Here is an 18,491-nt window from a genome sequence, read left to right as displayed (position 1 = left end):
TCACTATTATCATAATTTATGGTATGATGTAAGTCCCTTCAAGCGATTATAAGAGATGCATGTTGCATTGGGCAATATAGCAACGGTGAAAGCACTTATTTTAGATGAGAAAGACGACAGGCCTATTCTAATAGACGCAAACCTTATCGCGTGTGGGCTCTATAATCTTGGTCATTCCTTGGGCCATGGGAAGGACCAAATCCAAAAAAATATGGCTAGAGCCTTACAAGGGATTTGTGTTGTGAATTTTCTTATGATATGAAAGTGTATATAATCGTCAAACAAGTAATAAAGTAGTAAGTATTTTTATCGTCTCCTCAAGGATTGTTAAAGAAAAATATTGCAATAATCAAAGCCAAACAATTTGGAATGAAAATAAGTAAAAGGATTTAATTCAACTAAATTGAAGAAAGAAGTAAAAAAGAAATAAGATAAACAGTAAAAATTGGATCATAACTGTTATCCAAAAAACTGGCATAGATGACGTGGCAAGTGATTCCTGGACACGTGGCTGACACTTGGAGGAACTCTGCTCGGATATCGACCAGAAGGTACATTATAAGCAGTAGGTGGCCTAGTCTTACCTACGACCAGTCTGGTCGATGGTTCTGCATACTTCATGATGTTTCTATAAAGATCTTTGTAAATCCTGAAATTGACTCCCATAATCTCCTGAGTATCCGATCATTTAGGAGAGAATATATGTAACAAATTCATGTAATCCCCCTTGAGCCTATAAATAGAGAAAGATAGCTCAAGGAAGGGACTTTTGGCTTTCGAATTATTTGAGACTAGAGTAATTCTATCTGAGATATTGTATTGTTCTTCAGAGGTTAGTGAAACTCATTGAACCCTAGTTCTTTGATCACTCCTTTGACTCTCACATCAATAACAATCTAAGTGGATGTAGGTTATTACCAGATTCTGGGGCCGAACCACTATAAAATATTGTGTTCTTATTATTTTCGTCATCACATTCTTTTCAACGCATTCATCCACATCAAGCGTATTTTGACTCCGTGTTAGTTGACCAAAATCAGGGTCAACATTCTGGTGCTTTCATTGAGAGCTTGGTATATCACCGTTGAAAAAACCAATGGCAAAAACAGCAAGGAAAACTGGACAGGCGGCCGCCGCTGCACCATCAAATCCTCCTCCTCCTGCAAGCGTGGCTGAGGATGAGCCACATTTGGACTTTGAGGAAGAAGAAATGGATGACGCGACGCTAAAGAGTACTCTGGGGGCGTTGCATGAAGAGTTGGCCAGTCTGAGGGCCAATCAAGAAAGTACTGCCGAAATCATGGCGCGGTAGCAGCAAGAGATTGAACGGCAGTGAGCGGAGTTAAGCGAAAGGCAGGCGGAGATGGACCGACACCAAAGCGAAGCCATGGCAGCCCTCCAGGCAGCCTTGCAATTGGCTAGGAATCAGGCCGCACCTGTCTCGCAGCCTGATCAACCTGCGAATGGGCCACCCCACGGGGTCCCAATCCTAGCCCGCCTATCCAACCCTCGAGCCCACAAAGGCTCGAGCAGCCGCAGGTGCCTCATGACGATGTCCCACAGGACCCTGAGGCACAGCCTCCATCCCAAGCTGGTCACGACAATCCCCCGCATCAGAGGCAGAATAGGACCGAGCATCAGCCTCGTAGTCCTAGACGCCATAGGGGCGACGAGCCGAACCTTCCGAACAGAGGTCAGAATCCTCCTGGCAACAAGAGGAACTCAGAGTTAGGCTCTATGGTCTGGGGTCCCCCACGGCATGATAATGCACGGGGACACAATGACCAGCGTAGGGCACCCTCTAACGCTCGGGACGCTTCAGCCCGGGATGGAAATTGAGGGAACAGTTGATCCCACCATAGCCAATCAAGATTCAGAGATGGCCATGGGTATAATGAAGCCGACTCAGGCAAAGGAAATGCCGGTCGGAGGAATGAAGAAAGAGGTGGAAGCAGGAGCCAGATACCTCAAGATGACCAACCCAATGGACGGGATGCTGGGGGGCAGCCCAGGCAAAATAATGTCTTCAACCGGCTCGAAACTAGCGAGCAGCGGAGAGGAGATGAGTACTTGAGAGATGTACTCAACGATCGCTGCGAGCGACATGGCGAGAACATCCCCCCAGCGATAGAGGCCACGGCGATTCCTGTCGCTGTGCAGGCCCAGATAGATGCCCTCAACCAGGCGGTACAACAGCTGGTTGGGGGAAGAACATCTCATATCGACCACGACAGGAGGAAAGGCACTCCTTTCGTCCAGAGGATAGCTATGGCAGAGACTCCTAGCAAGTTTAAAATGCCTACGCTTTCGAACTTTGATGGGTACGGTTACCCGGTATCTCACGTCAATAAGTTTGAGATACAAATGGACATTCAGAAAGTGTCCGAAGATGCTCGATGCAGGATCTTCCCTGCAACACTTTCTGATGCCACACAGGAGTGGTTTTTTAAGTTCCCTCCTGCAAGCATAGTTTCCTGGGAGATGTTCGTAAGGGAGTTTTACGGACAGTTCTACGCAGATCGAGTGCATCCGACCGAGGCAAACCAGCTGGTTGAAATTCGCCAGCAGGATGGAGAATCGCTGAAGGACTACATCCAGCGCTTTATGCGAGCAGCAGCTGGAGCAAAAACAGTGGGGGATGAAGGCAAAATGATGGCCATAACCATAGGGGTTAGGCGTCGCTCCCCCCTTTGGAAGAGCCTCCGCAAAGATGGGGTTAGAACTACCCAGGAATTCTTGGATCGGGCTGATCGTTACATCAAGCTCGAAGTTGCCATAGCCGACGATGGAAAGCCTTTAGGCAAGGATAAGAAGGCTGCCGAGCCCGCCAAAGCTGCCAATGGGTCTAAACCTAACGGCAACGGCAAAGGCAACGAGAACGGTAATGACAATGGCAAGAATGGTGGAAAACGGCCACACAATGAGCCTTCCACCTCCGACAATAAACGAGCCAAGGGTAACCGTTATGAACCTTGGTTCACTAACTACACTGCCCTTATTGAGTCTCGGGGAGAGGTTTATCAGGCCACGAGTTCCAGTGTGCCTTATAAGAAGCCTGCCCCTATTTGAAAGGATATTTCGAAAACAGACACTACCAAGTTCTGTCGCTATCATAGCGACTACGGACATGATCCCAACGAATGCAACCAGCTGAAGGATGAAATCGAGTTCCTTATTAGACAAGGACACTTGAGAAGATACGTACGGGCCTCGGGAAATTCCCAACGAGAAGCTCCAGGTGGCAACGAGCAAGCGCCAACACGCCAACGCTCGCCACCTTTGCAGCCTGCCCCCGTGACTAGCACACTGTTAACCATTTGTGGAGGCCCGCACCGTGCGGGAAATAGCGGAAAGGCCAGGGAACGATACGCTCGGACTCTGCACCACGACCAGGACATCGAGATGATGACTGTGGAGGACCGCGCGCCAAAAAAGGCTCGATCAGAAGAGGGTGGGATAACCTTCTCTGATAGTGATTCCCAGCATGTCCGGTTCCCACATTCTGATCCGCTGGTCGTGGATATCCAAATGGCCAACATGATGGTGAAGAGAGTGCTGGTCGATACAGGAAGTTCAGTGAATATCCTGTATAAGTCTTCACTGGAACGCATGAAATTTTCCGTTAAGGACCTGGATCCTTGCAACCAAAAAATATACGGCTTCTCTGGTGAGGGACTCACCCCCGCCAAATCAATTAGACTACCAGTGACGACAGGTACAATGCCTGCTACCAGGACATTACTCGCTACTTTTGTAGTAGTCGATTGTCCTTCGGTGTACAATGCCATCATTGGGAGGCCTATACTGGTTGATCTACGGGCCGTCATCTCTATGTGGCACTTAGCCATGAAGTTCCCGACAGACGCAGGGGTAGGACGTGTGTTGGGGAACCAGAGGGAAGCCAGAGAGTGCTATAACACCTCAGTCACGAAGGCGAAAAAGGGATCATCAAAAAGCACTACCTCAGATAGGTTGCAGATGGCAATTGATACACAAGCCCAATCCGATGATGAGGTCACCAAATAGGGTGTTGCCCAAAGCGAGGATAGAGATTTAGATCCTTGCTTTGGGGATTTTGAAGAGAACGTTAGACCCGTCGAGGACCTGGAAGAGGTCCAACTCGACGAAAAAGACCCGACCAGAGTCGTGAAGGTCGGGAAAAACCTAGAGCCAACCACGAAGCATGCATTGGTGGAATTTTTGCGAAAGAACCAGGAGGTCTTTGCCTGGTCACATAAAGACATGGCTGGGATAGACCCTGCAGTTATCAGCCATGTCCTGAATATAGACAAGACTTTTCCACCCGTGCAACAAAAAAGAAGGCTGCTCGATAAAGATCGATCAAGAGCCTTAAAAGAAGAAGTTGAAAGGTTAAAGGAGAATGGGTTCATCAGGGTGGCGTTTTATCCATCGTGGGTCTCCAATCCAGTGCTGGTTCCTAAGCCTAATGGAAAATGGCGAACCTGTGTGGATTTTACAGACCTCAATAAAGCCTGCCCAAAAGACTGCTTCCCACTCCCCAGAATCGACCAGTTGGTCGATGCTACTGCAGGACACGAGATCCTCTCCTTCATGGATACATATTCGGGTTACAATCAGATTAGTATGCATTCCCCTGACGAGGATCACACCAGCTTTCGAACCGATACGGGCTTATACTATTATAAAGTAATGCCCTTCGGACTGAAAAACGCAGGTGCGACTTACCAGCGGCTAGTCAACCACATGTTTAAAGAGCTGATTGGAGTAAACATGGAGGTATACGTGGACGACATGCTAGTAAAGTCTAAAAGGGCAGAAGGACATGTGAAGGATTTACAAGAATGTTTTGATGTACTAAACAAGTACCAGATGAAGTTAAATCCCCTCAAATGTTCCTTCGGAGTTGGATCAGGGAAGTTTTTGGGGTTCATTGTAAACTCAAGAGGAATCGAGGCCAACCCCGACAAGATAAAAGCCCTGATCGATATGAAATCGCCAGAGAAGGTCAAAGATGTACAAAGTTTAACTGGGAGAATCGCAGCCCTAAGTAGATTTATTTCAAAGTGAACAGACAAATGTGTCCCTTTTTACAATCTACTTAGGGGCAATAAGAAGTTTGAATGGACAGGAGGCTGCGAGCAAGCTTTTCAGGCCTTGAAGGCGCATATGGCACAGCCTCCCATTTTATCAAAGCCAATCGAAGGAGAAACTTTGTTCATTTACCTGGCGATCACTGAAGTTGCTGCTAGCGCAGTACTAGTACGAGAGGAAGAAGGCGTACAAAAAGCGATCTACTATGTTAGCAAGAGGCTGATCGGGGCAGAACTAAGATATCCACCCATTGAAAGGTTAGCATATTGCTTAATCCTGGCCTCAAGGAAGCTGCGTCCTTACTTCCAAGCCCATTCTATCACAGTTTTAACCGACCAGCCCCTTCAGCAAGTCCTCCAAAAACCGGAGGCGGCTGGGCGATTATTAAAATGGGCAGTTGAACTAGGGCAGTTCGATATAACATATTCACCGTGAGCATCAGTAAAAGGACAAGTCTTGGCTAATCTTAATGCAGAGTTCACAGAACTCCCACACAGCGAGCAGTGCGAACAACCTAGTGCGCCTGAGCCTCAAGAAAAAGCTCCTTCGTGGAAGTTATTCACGGATGGGTCGTCCAACGAATCCCACGCAGGAGCGGGAGTGATATTGATAACACCGGAAGGGCATCGATTTCACTGCGCCATTAGGTTCGACTTCACCGCGTCAAATAATGAAGCCGAATACGATGCCCTCCTCGCTGGACTGAGAATGGCCAAAGACATGAGCGTAAAGACGCTTGATATTTACAGTGACTCACTGCTGGTGGTGAATCAAGTTCTAGGGGAATATCAAGCGCGAGGCTTAAAAATGGTGGCCTACTTGAATAAAACTAAAGACCTGCTAGCCCTGCTCACGAAGTATACCCTCCAGCAAATACCGCGGGATCAGAATTCAAACGCAGACGCCTTAGCCAAACTCGCGAGTGCGAAAGATGTTGACACTTTGAACATTGTGCCAGTAGAAAGATTGAGTGAGCCAAGCATACAAGCAGTTGAAGCCAGTATGGAAATTCGAATGGAGGATACATGGATGGCACCTTACTTGGAGTATCTGACAAACGGTGTGCTACCAACAGATAGAAATAAAGCCAGAACTCTACAAAGGCAGGCCGCTAGGTACATACTGGTCGATGGTGTTATGTACCAGAGAGGGTATTCAATGCCACTACTCAGATGTGTTACGCCAGAAAAAGCTAAGGAACTAATGAAAGAGGTGCATGAAGGCTTCTGCGGGGATCACGCTGGGGGGCAGAGTTTGGCAAAGAAGATTCTAAGGCAAGGCTACTTCTGGCCGACTACGAATGAAGATTCAATGGAGTTTGTACGAAGATGCGATAAATGTCAAAGGTTCTCCAAAATTCCACGAGTAGCTCCAAACGAGTTGAAATAGATGCAGAGTCCGTGGCCTTTTGCGGTATGGGCGATAGATTTAATTGGATCCCTGCCAATGGGAAAAGGCGGAGTAAAGTACGCAGTCGTGGCAGTTGATTACTTCACCAAATGGGCCGAAGCTAAACCACTCGCTACCATAACGACCAAGAAAGTTCTTGAATTTGTCATCAAGAACATTGTTTGCCAGTATGGTTTGCCCCGAAAGATAGTTTCAGACAACGGAACCCAATTTGACAGTGACTTATTCACCAACTTCTGTGAAAGGCACGGAGTTATTAAAAGCTTTTCTTCAGTTGCGCATCCCCAAGCAAACGGGCAGGTCGAGACCGTGAATAAAACCCTTAAGGACACCCTGAAGAAGAGGCTTGAAGACACTAAAGGAGCTTGGCCAGAGCAACTGTCTGAAGTTCTCTGGTCGTATAGAACGTCTCACTGAACAGCGACAGGTCATACCCCATTTTCCTTAGCTTACGGATATGAGGCTATGTTACCTGTCGAGTTAGATCCCCCCCTCACATCGACGCATAACATACGACCAAGACCAGAATAGCCAACTGATGATGGAGTCCCTAGACTCAATTGACGAGATACGGGAGAAAGCCCAACTCCGAGTTGCTGCGTACCAGCAAAAGGTCGCCCGGTACTTTAACTCAAAAGTAAAAGAAAGAAAATTCAACGTCAGTGACTTGGTGCTATGACGAGTTTTCTTAAATACCCGCGACCCTACTGCTGGAGTACTCGGACCTAATTGGGAAGGACCTTACCAGATTGAAGAAGTCCTTCATCCGGGCACCTACAAACTTGCACGCCTAAATGGAGATCTCGTTCCATGTTATTGGAATGGAGAACACCTGCGCAAGTATTATCAGTGAACAGTCCTTTTTAAAGGACTGGCTTGTATTAAATTTTACTTTTTACAAGTTTCGCAAAAAGGGTTAGCCATGTTGTATGGCTAATCGCTTATATAAGTATAATCCTTTTTTTTTAGGATCACTCGTAAAGACATGTTTAGTCCATTTTTAATACGAGATTATAAGGGACTGTGCGCGGCCAGTCATTCTTGCCAACCTTTGTAAATTTATGTTTACAAGTATTTGTTCTTTACGTGTGTTGTTTTACTGTATTACAAGTACTGCGTTTCCAACCGAGCAGAAATGTTCGAACAGGTCATGGTCAAGGCAAGTGACCAAGGACCTCCAGCTCCTCGATCACTTGGGGGGCATATAAGGCACATCGATAGCAAAGCGTACCATGAGGTATGTAAACACATGAACAAAATAAGTGAAAGCATGCTAAGGTACTTAGAGTATTTTTCAAAATTCATATTTTGTTAAATCAAGCCAAAGTACTATGCTAAGTTCGGTCATACGGACAGATGTTATAGTAAATGAAAATATTATAACATTATAATGCAGTCTTTTACACCGCAAGCATCACTGCTTGGATGTAATTGTTCAAATAAAAGGAAAGTTTGCTGCCCATGCAGCAAATTAAAAAAAAAGATAGATAGTCTTTACATCACGACCCGTGGGTCGTGTAATTGAAGAAAAATAAAAAGAAAATAAATTTAAGGAGCAGGAGGGTCTTGCTCAGCAGTCTGGTCGGCCGCATCCTCAACAACTCCTCCTTCCTCTGCGCCAGCGGCCGGTTGGATGCTTGGGGAAGCAGGGATCCTTGCTCTTTCCTCTTCTTCGGCCAATCGAGCAGTACAGCGGGCCAGTTCAGCATTCCTGATATCCTCCGGAAGGTAGTTGAAGTTGGCACCCTGGTTGTGTTTCCAGAAGTTATAGAAACACCGAAGTGTCGCATTCTTATACCTTTCCAGATTCTTGGCGTTGGCAAGCTTCAGCTGCTCTATTTGGCTCTCAAGATCAGCCACGACCTTGTCCTTGGCAAGATTCTCCCCTTTGAGTCTCTTGCATTCGCGATATTGGACTCGGCTGGCCTCCTGGTACTCCTCCCTCTGCTTCCTCAAAGCTGCCTTCGAAGCTTCGACCTCTGCCAGCTTTGCCACCGCAGCATCCTTCTGCTGGGTAACCTCCTCCAATTCCCCAGCATGCCTGGCTTCTACAGCCTGAAGCTCCTCAGCAGCTTTCGCCTGGTACCTCTCGATGGCCTTTGCCCGAGCCTGGTCGATGGTAGCTTGGGCACGGGTACGAGCAACAATTGCAGTCAGCAAATCCTGTGAACAAAGGATAAAGTCAGAACCTGTTGCAAAGAATGAAAGACGAAGGCCAAAGAGATAAGAAATGCTTACGCTGGCCATTTCGTTTAGGGCCCTGTTCAGAATTTGGTTGACCCCCATATTCTCTGCCTCAGCCATTGCATCCTTGCAATGGTCGTACCTCACGATGTGTGCAAGGCGGTCCTTTGCTGCTCGTAAGGCACGGTTTGAGAGTTTGGCCCCAAGAGCTTCGTCCCGCTGATTTTGTTCTTTGGCAGCTGCAGGCGGAGGGTTCGTCGTAGCAGGCGGGGTTTCCTTCTCAACAGGAACCGAAGGCTGGGCAGAAGTTTGCTCAGTTGGCATGTCCTTGGAAGGATCTTCTGTTCGACCCGTCTTGGCAGGAGGTCCTTGGCTTGATTCGCCATTATGCCTCCTAGACGTCTTTCGCCGAACCAGAGGAACTTCTACTTCTTCCTCAGTCTGGTATAAATCGAAGACGTTGGGAGTGGCCATATCTGCATACAAGTAAACATATGCAAATGATAAGATAAAGGCAAATACAAACTCTTTATAAAATAGAAAAGAGGTCACAAAGTTTAATACCCGAGCTACAACTACTGGTCGCTATACTATTGACTCTATTAGTCATACACTCACTATCTGGCACGAAGAAGTCTGGCCCTAGATTTGGAGTATACGTAAAGTTGCCCTCCTCGTCAAACAAGTGACAGGGAATTGGCAAGCTATTTAAAAGCAAAATAACTGTACCATTTTCATCGGAGGATTCCCCCAAGTTCACATCGGATTCTGTTGCCTTTTGTTTCCCCTTGCCTTGGGGTGCAGAAGGCCTTTCTGCGGAAGGATTGCCAGTGGGTTCCCTGATTGTAACCCCCGTCGGCCTCCTTCGCGGAGGGGACGCAGGGGGTTGCTGCTTGGGAACCCCCTCGGCAGTGGCATCTGCTACCACGGGTCCTCTTGTTTCATGGCGAGGAGCCAGGAGGCCAGATAGCCTCAAATTTTCATCAGTAACCAGGGACTTGATGCTTTTTTCCACGTCTGTCATCCTGGCCAATGCGGTGGACCTCAACACCATGTCTGGTGTTGGGGTCGGACGTAACCATGGGCCTGAAAGACAAAGTGTACTTTAAGAAAAATGAAAGGAAATTTGCTGATGAAAAGTATCGACCAGTAAAAACAGCACTTACCTCCTCGGGCGAAGGCCAGGTTGTTGCTGGTCATGTCCGGCGAAAAGGAAGTACTCCTTGCTGTACTGCCCCATGTTGGATATGTGCGTGGTGTCACTCAGGAACGTCTGGTTTGTCTCCTGGTGAAAAAGATGGAAGAAGCCTGTCCCATACTGTTGAGGATTGGACTTGAGGTCGAAGAGATAATTGACCTCATGGGGGGTAGGTTCTGGCCATTTTTTAAGTTTATACAGGATATAGAGTGCGGCCAGCATTCTATATCCATTCGGAGTAATTTGGAAGGGGGCGACACCAAAATAGTTGGTCACCCCCTGATAAAAAGGATGTAGAGGGAGGGTAGCCCCCGCCTCTATATGATACCTAGACCAAGCACTGTATACACCTCCGGGAAGGTTAGCCCTTTGGTCTGCAGCATGAATCTTGAGATTGACCCCTGTGAGAGGATACTTCCTGAGGTAGCTGGCAAGCATCCGAGGAGTCACTTGGCTGGTCGGGGAGAGATACCACTCGACATCAGGTAGATTCTGATGACGAGGACGGGCTATAGTTTGGATATTAGGGTCAGGAGCGGGATTTTCTCGACCACTGGTCGAAGGAACCCTAGCCTGTGAATCAGGCTGGGTAGGAGAGTTTGGGCTATCTTTGGAGTCAGGTCTTTTCTTGCCTAAGGATTTAGAACGGGCCATTTGAGGAGGTGATGGATGAGGTCTAGGAGAAGATCGTGAAAAAGGGATCTCGTGAATTCTGTCGGTTGGTTGTTCTTCGCCTTCGAGCAGCTAGGCAAGAAGATCATCATCGATGGGCCGTTCACCTCCCCACAAATCTGGCATTAAAGTCTGCAAACAGAAGAATGGGGAGGTGAGGATAGAGAATTTTTAAGGCCTTTTAGAATAACGCTGGTCGAGTATAAAAGTTAAGCTTTTATACAGCAGCATTCTAACAAAAGGCTAAAATTTTCCACACGAACAGTTTGAGAAACAGATCAGAGGGTGAAAGCAAAAAGTTTTTCACAAAAGCTTTTTCAACTCCCCTTAGGGCGAGAAAAACTTATTTTTCGACTGGCCTAAAAATCAAACTTTTGCTTCGGTTTTACGTCCTAAAAAGTATGATCTCAACTATCAAACTAACTCGTAACTTTTTTCACCCACAAGACATTCTACTGACAAGCATCTCAACCCAGAAGTAGATAAAATCAACAGTAAAACATACAGGAACATGCATTACAATAATACGAAACATAAAGATTCAAAGGCTTACCAGAAAGAAGGTCGAGAAGATTGGTAAGAGTTTTCGGAGATCAGGGAACTCTCGGACTGAGTTTTGAGAACGCAAAGGGACGGTCTCCAGAAGAAAATGGAAGCTCTGGTTTTAGGGTTTCTTGAAAGTGTAATGGCGTGTGTAAAAAGAAAAAGGGAACTTCGGAGATGTTATATATAAGTTTGTCTGTGGCATTAAAAGGGAGTAATCATCAGTTTCCCCTTTTTCGAAGTATGGGGAAGCGGGATAGCCGTCGAATTATTACTGGGGAAGCGAAAAGTCATGATTAGACAAGAGTAGGTTGATTTTTCCAAGAACACACGAAGGGTTCTGACACGTATGGCGGGGTCACCGAAGGGTCGTTTCCTCAAAAGTTTATTTATTGCTCATAATAAATAAATTTGGGGGGCAAATGTTATCCAAAAAACTGGCATAGATGACGTGGCAAGTGATTCCTGGACACCTGGCTGACACCTGGAGGAACTCTGCTAGGATATCGACCAGAAGGCACATTATAAGCAGTAGGCAACCTAGTCTTACCTGCGACCAGTTTGGTCGATGGTTCTGCATACTTCATGATGTTTCTATAAAGATCTTTAAAATCCCGAAATTGACTCCCATAATCTCCTGAGTATCCGATCATTTAGGAGAGAATATATGTAACAAATTCATGTAATCCCCCTTGTGTCTATAAATAGAGAAAGATAGCTCAAGGAAGGGACTTTTGGCTTTCGAATTATTTGAGACTAGAGTAATTCTATCTGAGATATTGTATTGTTCTTCAGAGGTTAGTGAAACTCATTGAACCCTAGTTCTTTGATCACTCCTTTGACCCTCACATCAATAACAATCTAAGTGGATGTAGGTTATTACCAGATTCTGGGGCCGAACCACTATAAAATATCGTGTTCTTATTATTTTCGTCGTCACGTTCTTTTCAACGCATTCATCCACGTCAAGCATATTTTGACTCCGTGTCAGTTGACCAAAATCAGGGTCAACAATAACAACACCCAAGTGATGAATATAATGGTTATGAGAAGTTAGAGATACTAATTCCTCCTAATATGGAATTCTGGGTAAAATGTGAGCAAGCAATGCGGAAGCCATTTTGGGCAGAGTTGACTAGGTAAGTAACTTGTTTTAATTATTTTTTCAAAGTAATTAAAGTTCAATTATTTAATTAATTAACATATTCTTATGCCCAATTAATGTCAAGAATATCAATTTAAACACAATCCTCTAAGTCATGCAAGATTATATATTCCTATATTATCACAATTAAAAACCTAAAGGCTAAGAACATGCATCAATCAAGTTTTGTATCCATTAGTATTAATCTTTCTAGCATTAATACTACTTTAATCACCTACTAAAGTTGGCCAAACAACAATATGCATTCACCATTTTTTTCCACTTGATTGAACAAAACCTCAAAATTGCCGAAGCATTCAATTTACCAAACAAATAACCAAAATCACATATTAGGGTTCCTTAATATCTCTAACTCATAAGTTTAGTTCATGATCAACTTTAAGAAAACAACCACAATAAATTCAGTCATAGTCTCCATATTAATCTAATGAAAATGTTCAAATACGAATAGAGATATGAGTAGAGAAATCAAATCCAAACACTGAGCCAAGTGATGCTTGTCTTCTCCTCTTCTTCTTCTTTGAATTTTTCTCCTTCCCTTCTTGCTGCAACTGCTTCTCAAAAAATGGGTCTAGAACTCGTGTTGGGCGGGTGATCTTTTTCTCCAATGGTGTATCTTGTGAAAATTAGGATAAGAGAGAATTAATACCCTTTTCCTTTTTAGGTTTTTTGCTATCTCTTTTTGGGAAATTCCTTCTCTCTCATGTGCAAGGCCTCTTGAGGAACCCCAAATCTGATGTAATAAAATGAAGCCCAACTGTCCTCTTTAAAATCGCCACCTCAGTCTTTAACTCAGCCCCACTTACGTCCATCCCACATCAGCTTCACTTGCCATCAGCCAATGCTAAGAAAATCCAATGCGGTTGTATATTTGAGTTTTCTTTTGCTGCTTTACAAAATCTAACCAAGTGAGATATAACACCTACAAGCAATAGAGTCCTAAATCAATAAAGTAACTTTCCCAAGTGTTTTAAGCCATTTTAATCCTTTCTTAGCCACAACAAAATGACAAACTCAACAAGAACTAACACACAAAAATACAATGAAATTAAATAAAAAATAAACACAAAGAACACATATAACTCAAATTCCTTTATTTTATAAGCCTAAAAGTGCCCAAGATAACTCTATGTTCTAGAGTTATCAGTTTCCACCATGAACAGGACCACTCCTACTGAAAGTTGAAAAGGAATTCGAGGACAAAAGTGATAGGTTTGTATTTAACCATCCATGTAAGAATACCATAGTGATGTTTGATTCAAAGAATTCAAAGGGTATACCTCACACACTTGCATCTTATTTCCTTGCCTTGTACATGACTTAGTTGAATTTGACTTTTGCCTCTTTAACAGGGGACATGGACCTCCTCGAAATTGTGACCAAAATAACTAATTGAAAGAGGAAGGACAATAAGTCCTTTAGGAGTCAAAGAAAACAAAAGAGTCCTCGCGTAACCTTCACCCAACCAGCTCTCCCTCCGTCCTTGGGCATACCACCCATCCCTTGGCTTGGTTTTATCAGGATTGTCATGTAGGACTTTGAGGTTTGGAACATGGACCCACCTTCTCCAGTGTCCTTAGCATCGACCATTGTGGCCCTTTCTATGCCATTTCAGGTCACAACCAAGACACTGCCGATTTTCCTCGAGCAAGAGGTAACGAAATATTTGGCAAGTCTCCTTTGTCATGCCCTTGACCTATTTCTTGTTAAAGCTTTTTATATTGACTTATATTTGGTTTTGTAGACTTGTCTAAACTATTGAAAAACATTTCTTCTAAGTGCACAACGGAATGCGATATATGGCCTAGTTAATTACAAAATTTATATATATAAACTATTTTATATATACGATCCTATGATTTATATATATAAATCTAACATAATATGTAACGCCGAAATTTCTCATAATATTATGGAGAACACAACGTTGGATCATAAGAATAAATATTACTCTTTTATTTAAGAAAACCAAAATAAACAAAAGGGATCCCGTGTTTTACAAAAATAAAATAATTGTCTTTAACAAAATAAACTGAGCAACATTATAAATAAAAGAAAAACTTAAAAGGAAATGTTTTGTAAATAAAGTCATAGGCCCATTGATCATTCCTCGACTATATGGTCCCCGCGAATACCTCACTAAGCTCTTAGGTCCCACTTGCCACCAGCCTTTCTATCCTCAATTGTCTGCACACCAATATAATAAGGAGTGAGCTTCTAAGCCCAGTAAGGAAAATACAAACAAAACTCATATAACAAGTAATCAGAACATACATACCATAATCATACAAAATATCATAACATTGCTAACCCAAACTAATCATACAAGATCATAATATTTTCTAGGTCATAACATAGATCATAATCATAGGTCATAATAGGTCATAATAACAAGACAAGTATAAGAAAAAGATAAGTGCTTATACATGGGTGGCAATTAAGCCCCTAACATAAGTCCGTCATACAATTTTGGCAACCGAGCCTACCGGACATCAACTTAGGTTTGACATACATTTCTGAACTCCTTAGGTTCAACCACACTCATCTTCTTATTGTACCTTGAAATTTTAGGGTCAAACATATCACAAACTGAGTTATAACTAAACTACCTAATTTTCCTTACCTTGAGTGTGGAAATGAGAGGAAAAAGAGAGATTGCTTTTTCTATAGAGAATCACCCAAAACCTTATATATATATATATATGACATAGAATATTTAAGATTAGAGACTTATAATAATAACTATACTTCCAAAATTTCTAAACCTCATAAAGTCATACCTTCACCCTAGAACCAAAAGATGAAATCCCAAGCCTTCACTCTAATGCATTTCTCCAACAATGACACCAAGAGCTTTAATACTTGGGTAGATTTCAGCTATATATTGGCTTGATAGGGTTTATACTGACTATAGTGTTTTGAGACTTTATAGAGAAAATATAAGAAAAATAATTCCCGAGCACTATAAAGGCTATAGTGGCTCGGATATATGGTGTGTTAATGGAGCAAGAAGATGAGAGATTTTGGGAGAATGACTTTTGAAAATGATGAGCACTAGAAGGCTTGGATATGTGTGAAAAATGAATGGTGAAAAACTCTATTTATAGGCTCTAAACCCCAACCTCCTTCCTTAAACCTCTCCACTCTTCTTCAACAAAATTTTTAAATTCAAAACTTCCTCCCTAATAGTAGGTTTCACCCAGCCCTCTTTTACTTATTCTAAGGTGCTACAAATGCTCTCAAGATGACACACAACCTCATATGTAACAGAATGGAGTCAAAGTCCCCCATTTGTCTCCTCCTTAGTCTCTCACGCATACACCTAAGCCATTCAAATTAAAAAAAATTGGATGATTTCAACCATCACCAACTTATTTACTTAGTTTCCTTTTTGCAAGCTTGGAGTGAGACCTAGTTCCTTAAGTTAAAAAATGAGTCAAAACCTTGCCTATAATTATGCCACACGCCTATGACTAGTTTGGTCTTCAATTTGATTTTTCAAAATAACTCTATTATTTAATAAATAAACTCAGAAAAATTTCACCTAATAAAACTATAGGGAATTTCGGCCATACCCTTATATTTAAATAATTTGGACTTAATTTAATGCCACATGTATATTCCTTAAACTACCAAATAACATGTGCAGTAAAACTATATTCTAATTTAATTAAAAACTTAAAACTATCCACTAATTTAAATCATATGTTAAAATATTATAAGTACTAACTAAAATAATTATAACTATCCAAATTATAATTATTTTCTAAATCATAAATCATATCCTTAAAATAAATAATTCAAACCTAAAGCAATCTTTTTAATTTCCATCACTCAAACTAAACTATAAACTATTAAAACTAACATATAGTCAAAATTAAGGAAAAAATAGTAACCTTGGTTATTACAATCTTCTCTCCTTAAAGAAATTTCGTCCTCAAAACTTTACTTACCAAATACCTCGGGATACCGTTCCCTCATATCTTCCTCCAATTCCCATGTTTCCTCTCTTTTACTGCTATTGCTCCACAATATTTTAAGTATAGGGATACTTTTGGACCTTAACTCCTTAGTTCCCCTCTTTAGAACGCGTACTGGCAATTCTTCATAACTGAAATCTTGTTTCTACTATAGAGCCTTGTAATTGAGTACATGGGATGGATCTAATACATACCTTCTCAACATAGATATATGAAAAACATTATGCGTTTCAGCCAATGATGGTGGTAAAGCCAATTGATATGCTACTTGCCCTACTTTGTCCAATATCTCAAAAGGACCTATAAACCTCAGGCTTAACTTTCCTTTCTTTCCAAAATGTATAATCCCCTTCATCGAAGATACTTTGAGAAAGACTTGATCGCCTACAAAAAGTTCAACGTTTCGCCTCTTAGCATCTGTATAGCTCTTCTGGAAACTTTGAGCGGCAATCATTCTTTGTCTTATCTTTTCTACCATTTCTGTTGCTTCTCTTACAGCCTACAGTCCTAAGTATCATCTTTCACCAACCTCATCCCAACGAAGTTGTGATTGACACTTCCATCCATATAGCATCTCATAAGCGCCATGCCTATCGTCTCTTGATAACTGTTGTTGTAAGAGAATTCTATAAATGGAAGATACTTACTCCATGATCCTGAGAAGTCTAAAGCACACGCCCTCAACACATCTTATAATATTTGTATGGTGTGTTCGGACTGACCATCGGTTTAAGGGTGAAATTTTGTACGTAACTTTAACTTAGTGCCCATTGCACGCTGTAGACTTTCCCAGAACTTTGAGGTAAAAACCGATCCTCTATCAGAGACTATTTTCTTTGAAACTTCATGTAGTCTTACTATCTCTGCTACGTAAAGCTTTGCATATTGCTCTGCATTGTAAACCGTTCATACTGGTAAGAAGCGAGCAGATTTTGTGAGTCTATCTATAATCACCCACACAGAGTCATGCTGCTTGGTAGTTCTTGGTAACCCCGTCACGAAGTCCATTGCTATATCTTTTCATTTCCATTCAGGAATCTCTAACGGTTGCAATGTTCCAGCGGGTCTCTGATGTTCGATCTTAACTTGTTAACATGTAAGGCATTTTGCTACAAATTCTTCTATGTCTTTCTTCATCCTCGACCACCAGTACATTGTCTTGACATTGTTGTACATCTTGATCGATCTCGGGTGTAGTGAATATGGAGTGGTGTGCGCTCCTTTCATAATACTATCTCTTAATTCATATTTTTCTAGCACACACACTTGATTTCTATATCATAACATGCCTTCATTTGTCAATGAAAAATCAACATTTTTCGAGCTTTGTAGTGCTGCTCTCTTCTTAAGAAGAAACTCTTCCTCTATTTGTTTCTCCTTAATTTCCTCCAATAGTGTTAACTTGATCGCGAGGTCAGCTAGTTGTCCAATTATTAACTCAATTGCAGACTTCTTAATATCATTTTGTAAGTGTTGCGCTATCCCCTTAAGTGTTGATATTCTTCCGTAACTCCGTCTGTTAAGCATGTCTGCCACGACATTAGCCTTTTCCAGATGATACAAGATCTCACAATCATAGTCCTTTACTAGCTCAGCCATCTTTGTTGCCTCATATTGAGTTCCTTTTGCGTAAAAAAGTACTTTAAACTCTTGTTGTCCGTATATATTTCACACTTTTCTCCGTACAGATAGTATCTCCAAATCTTTAGAGCAAAAACCACCGCTGCTCTTACTCTAAGTCATGGGTCGGGTACCGCTGCTCGTACTCCTTTAGCTGTCTTGAGGCATATGTGACCACCTTTCCTTCTTGCATCAAAATGCATCCAAGTTCCTGTTTTGACGCGTCGCAATATACTACAAACTTGCCCTTATCATTTGGGACGCATAGAATTGGGGCTGATATGAGCTTGTCCTTTAATGTTTGAAAGCTTTCTTCACACTTCTCCATCCATGTGAACTTCTCCTGTTTCCTTGGTAAATTTATTAAAGGTGTAGCTATTTTGGAGAGCCCTTCAACAAATCGTCTATAGTATCCCACCAAGCCCAGAAAACTTCTCACCTCAGTGGCACTCTTAGGTTTGGGTCAGTCCTTCACTGCTTCTATCTTGGCTGGATCTACTTCTATGCCATTTTTAGACATATTGTGTCATAGAAATGTCACCTTCTCTATCCAAAATTCGCATTTCTTAAACTTAGCATATAGTTGGTGATTTTTGAGTCGTTCCAACGTTATTCGCAGGTGCTCTTCATGCTCGGCTTTCGTCTT

Source organism: Humulus lupulus, chromosome X, assembly GCF_963169125.1.
Source record: "Humulus lupulus chromosome X, drHumLupu1.1, whole genome shotgun sequence".
Lineage (NCBI taxonomy): Eukaryota > Viridiplantae > Streptophyta > Magnoliopsida > Rosales > Cannabaceae > Humulus > Humulus lupulus.
Note: the sequence above shows the minus strand (reverse complement) of the source record.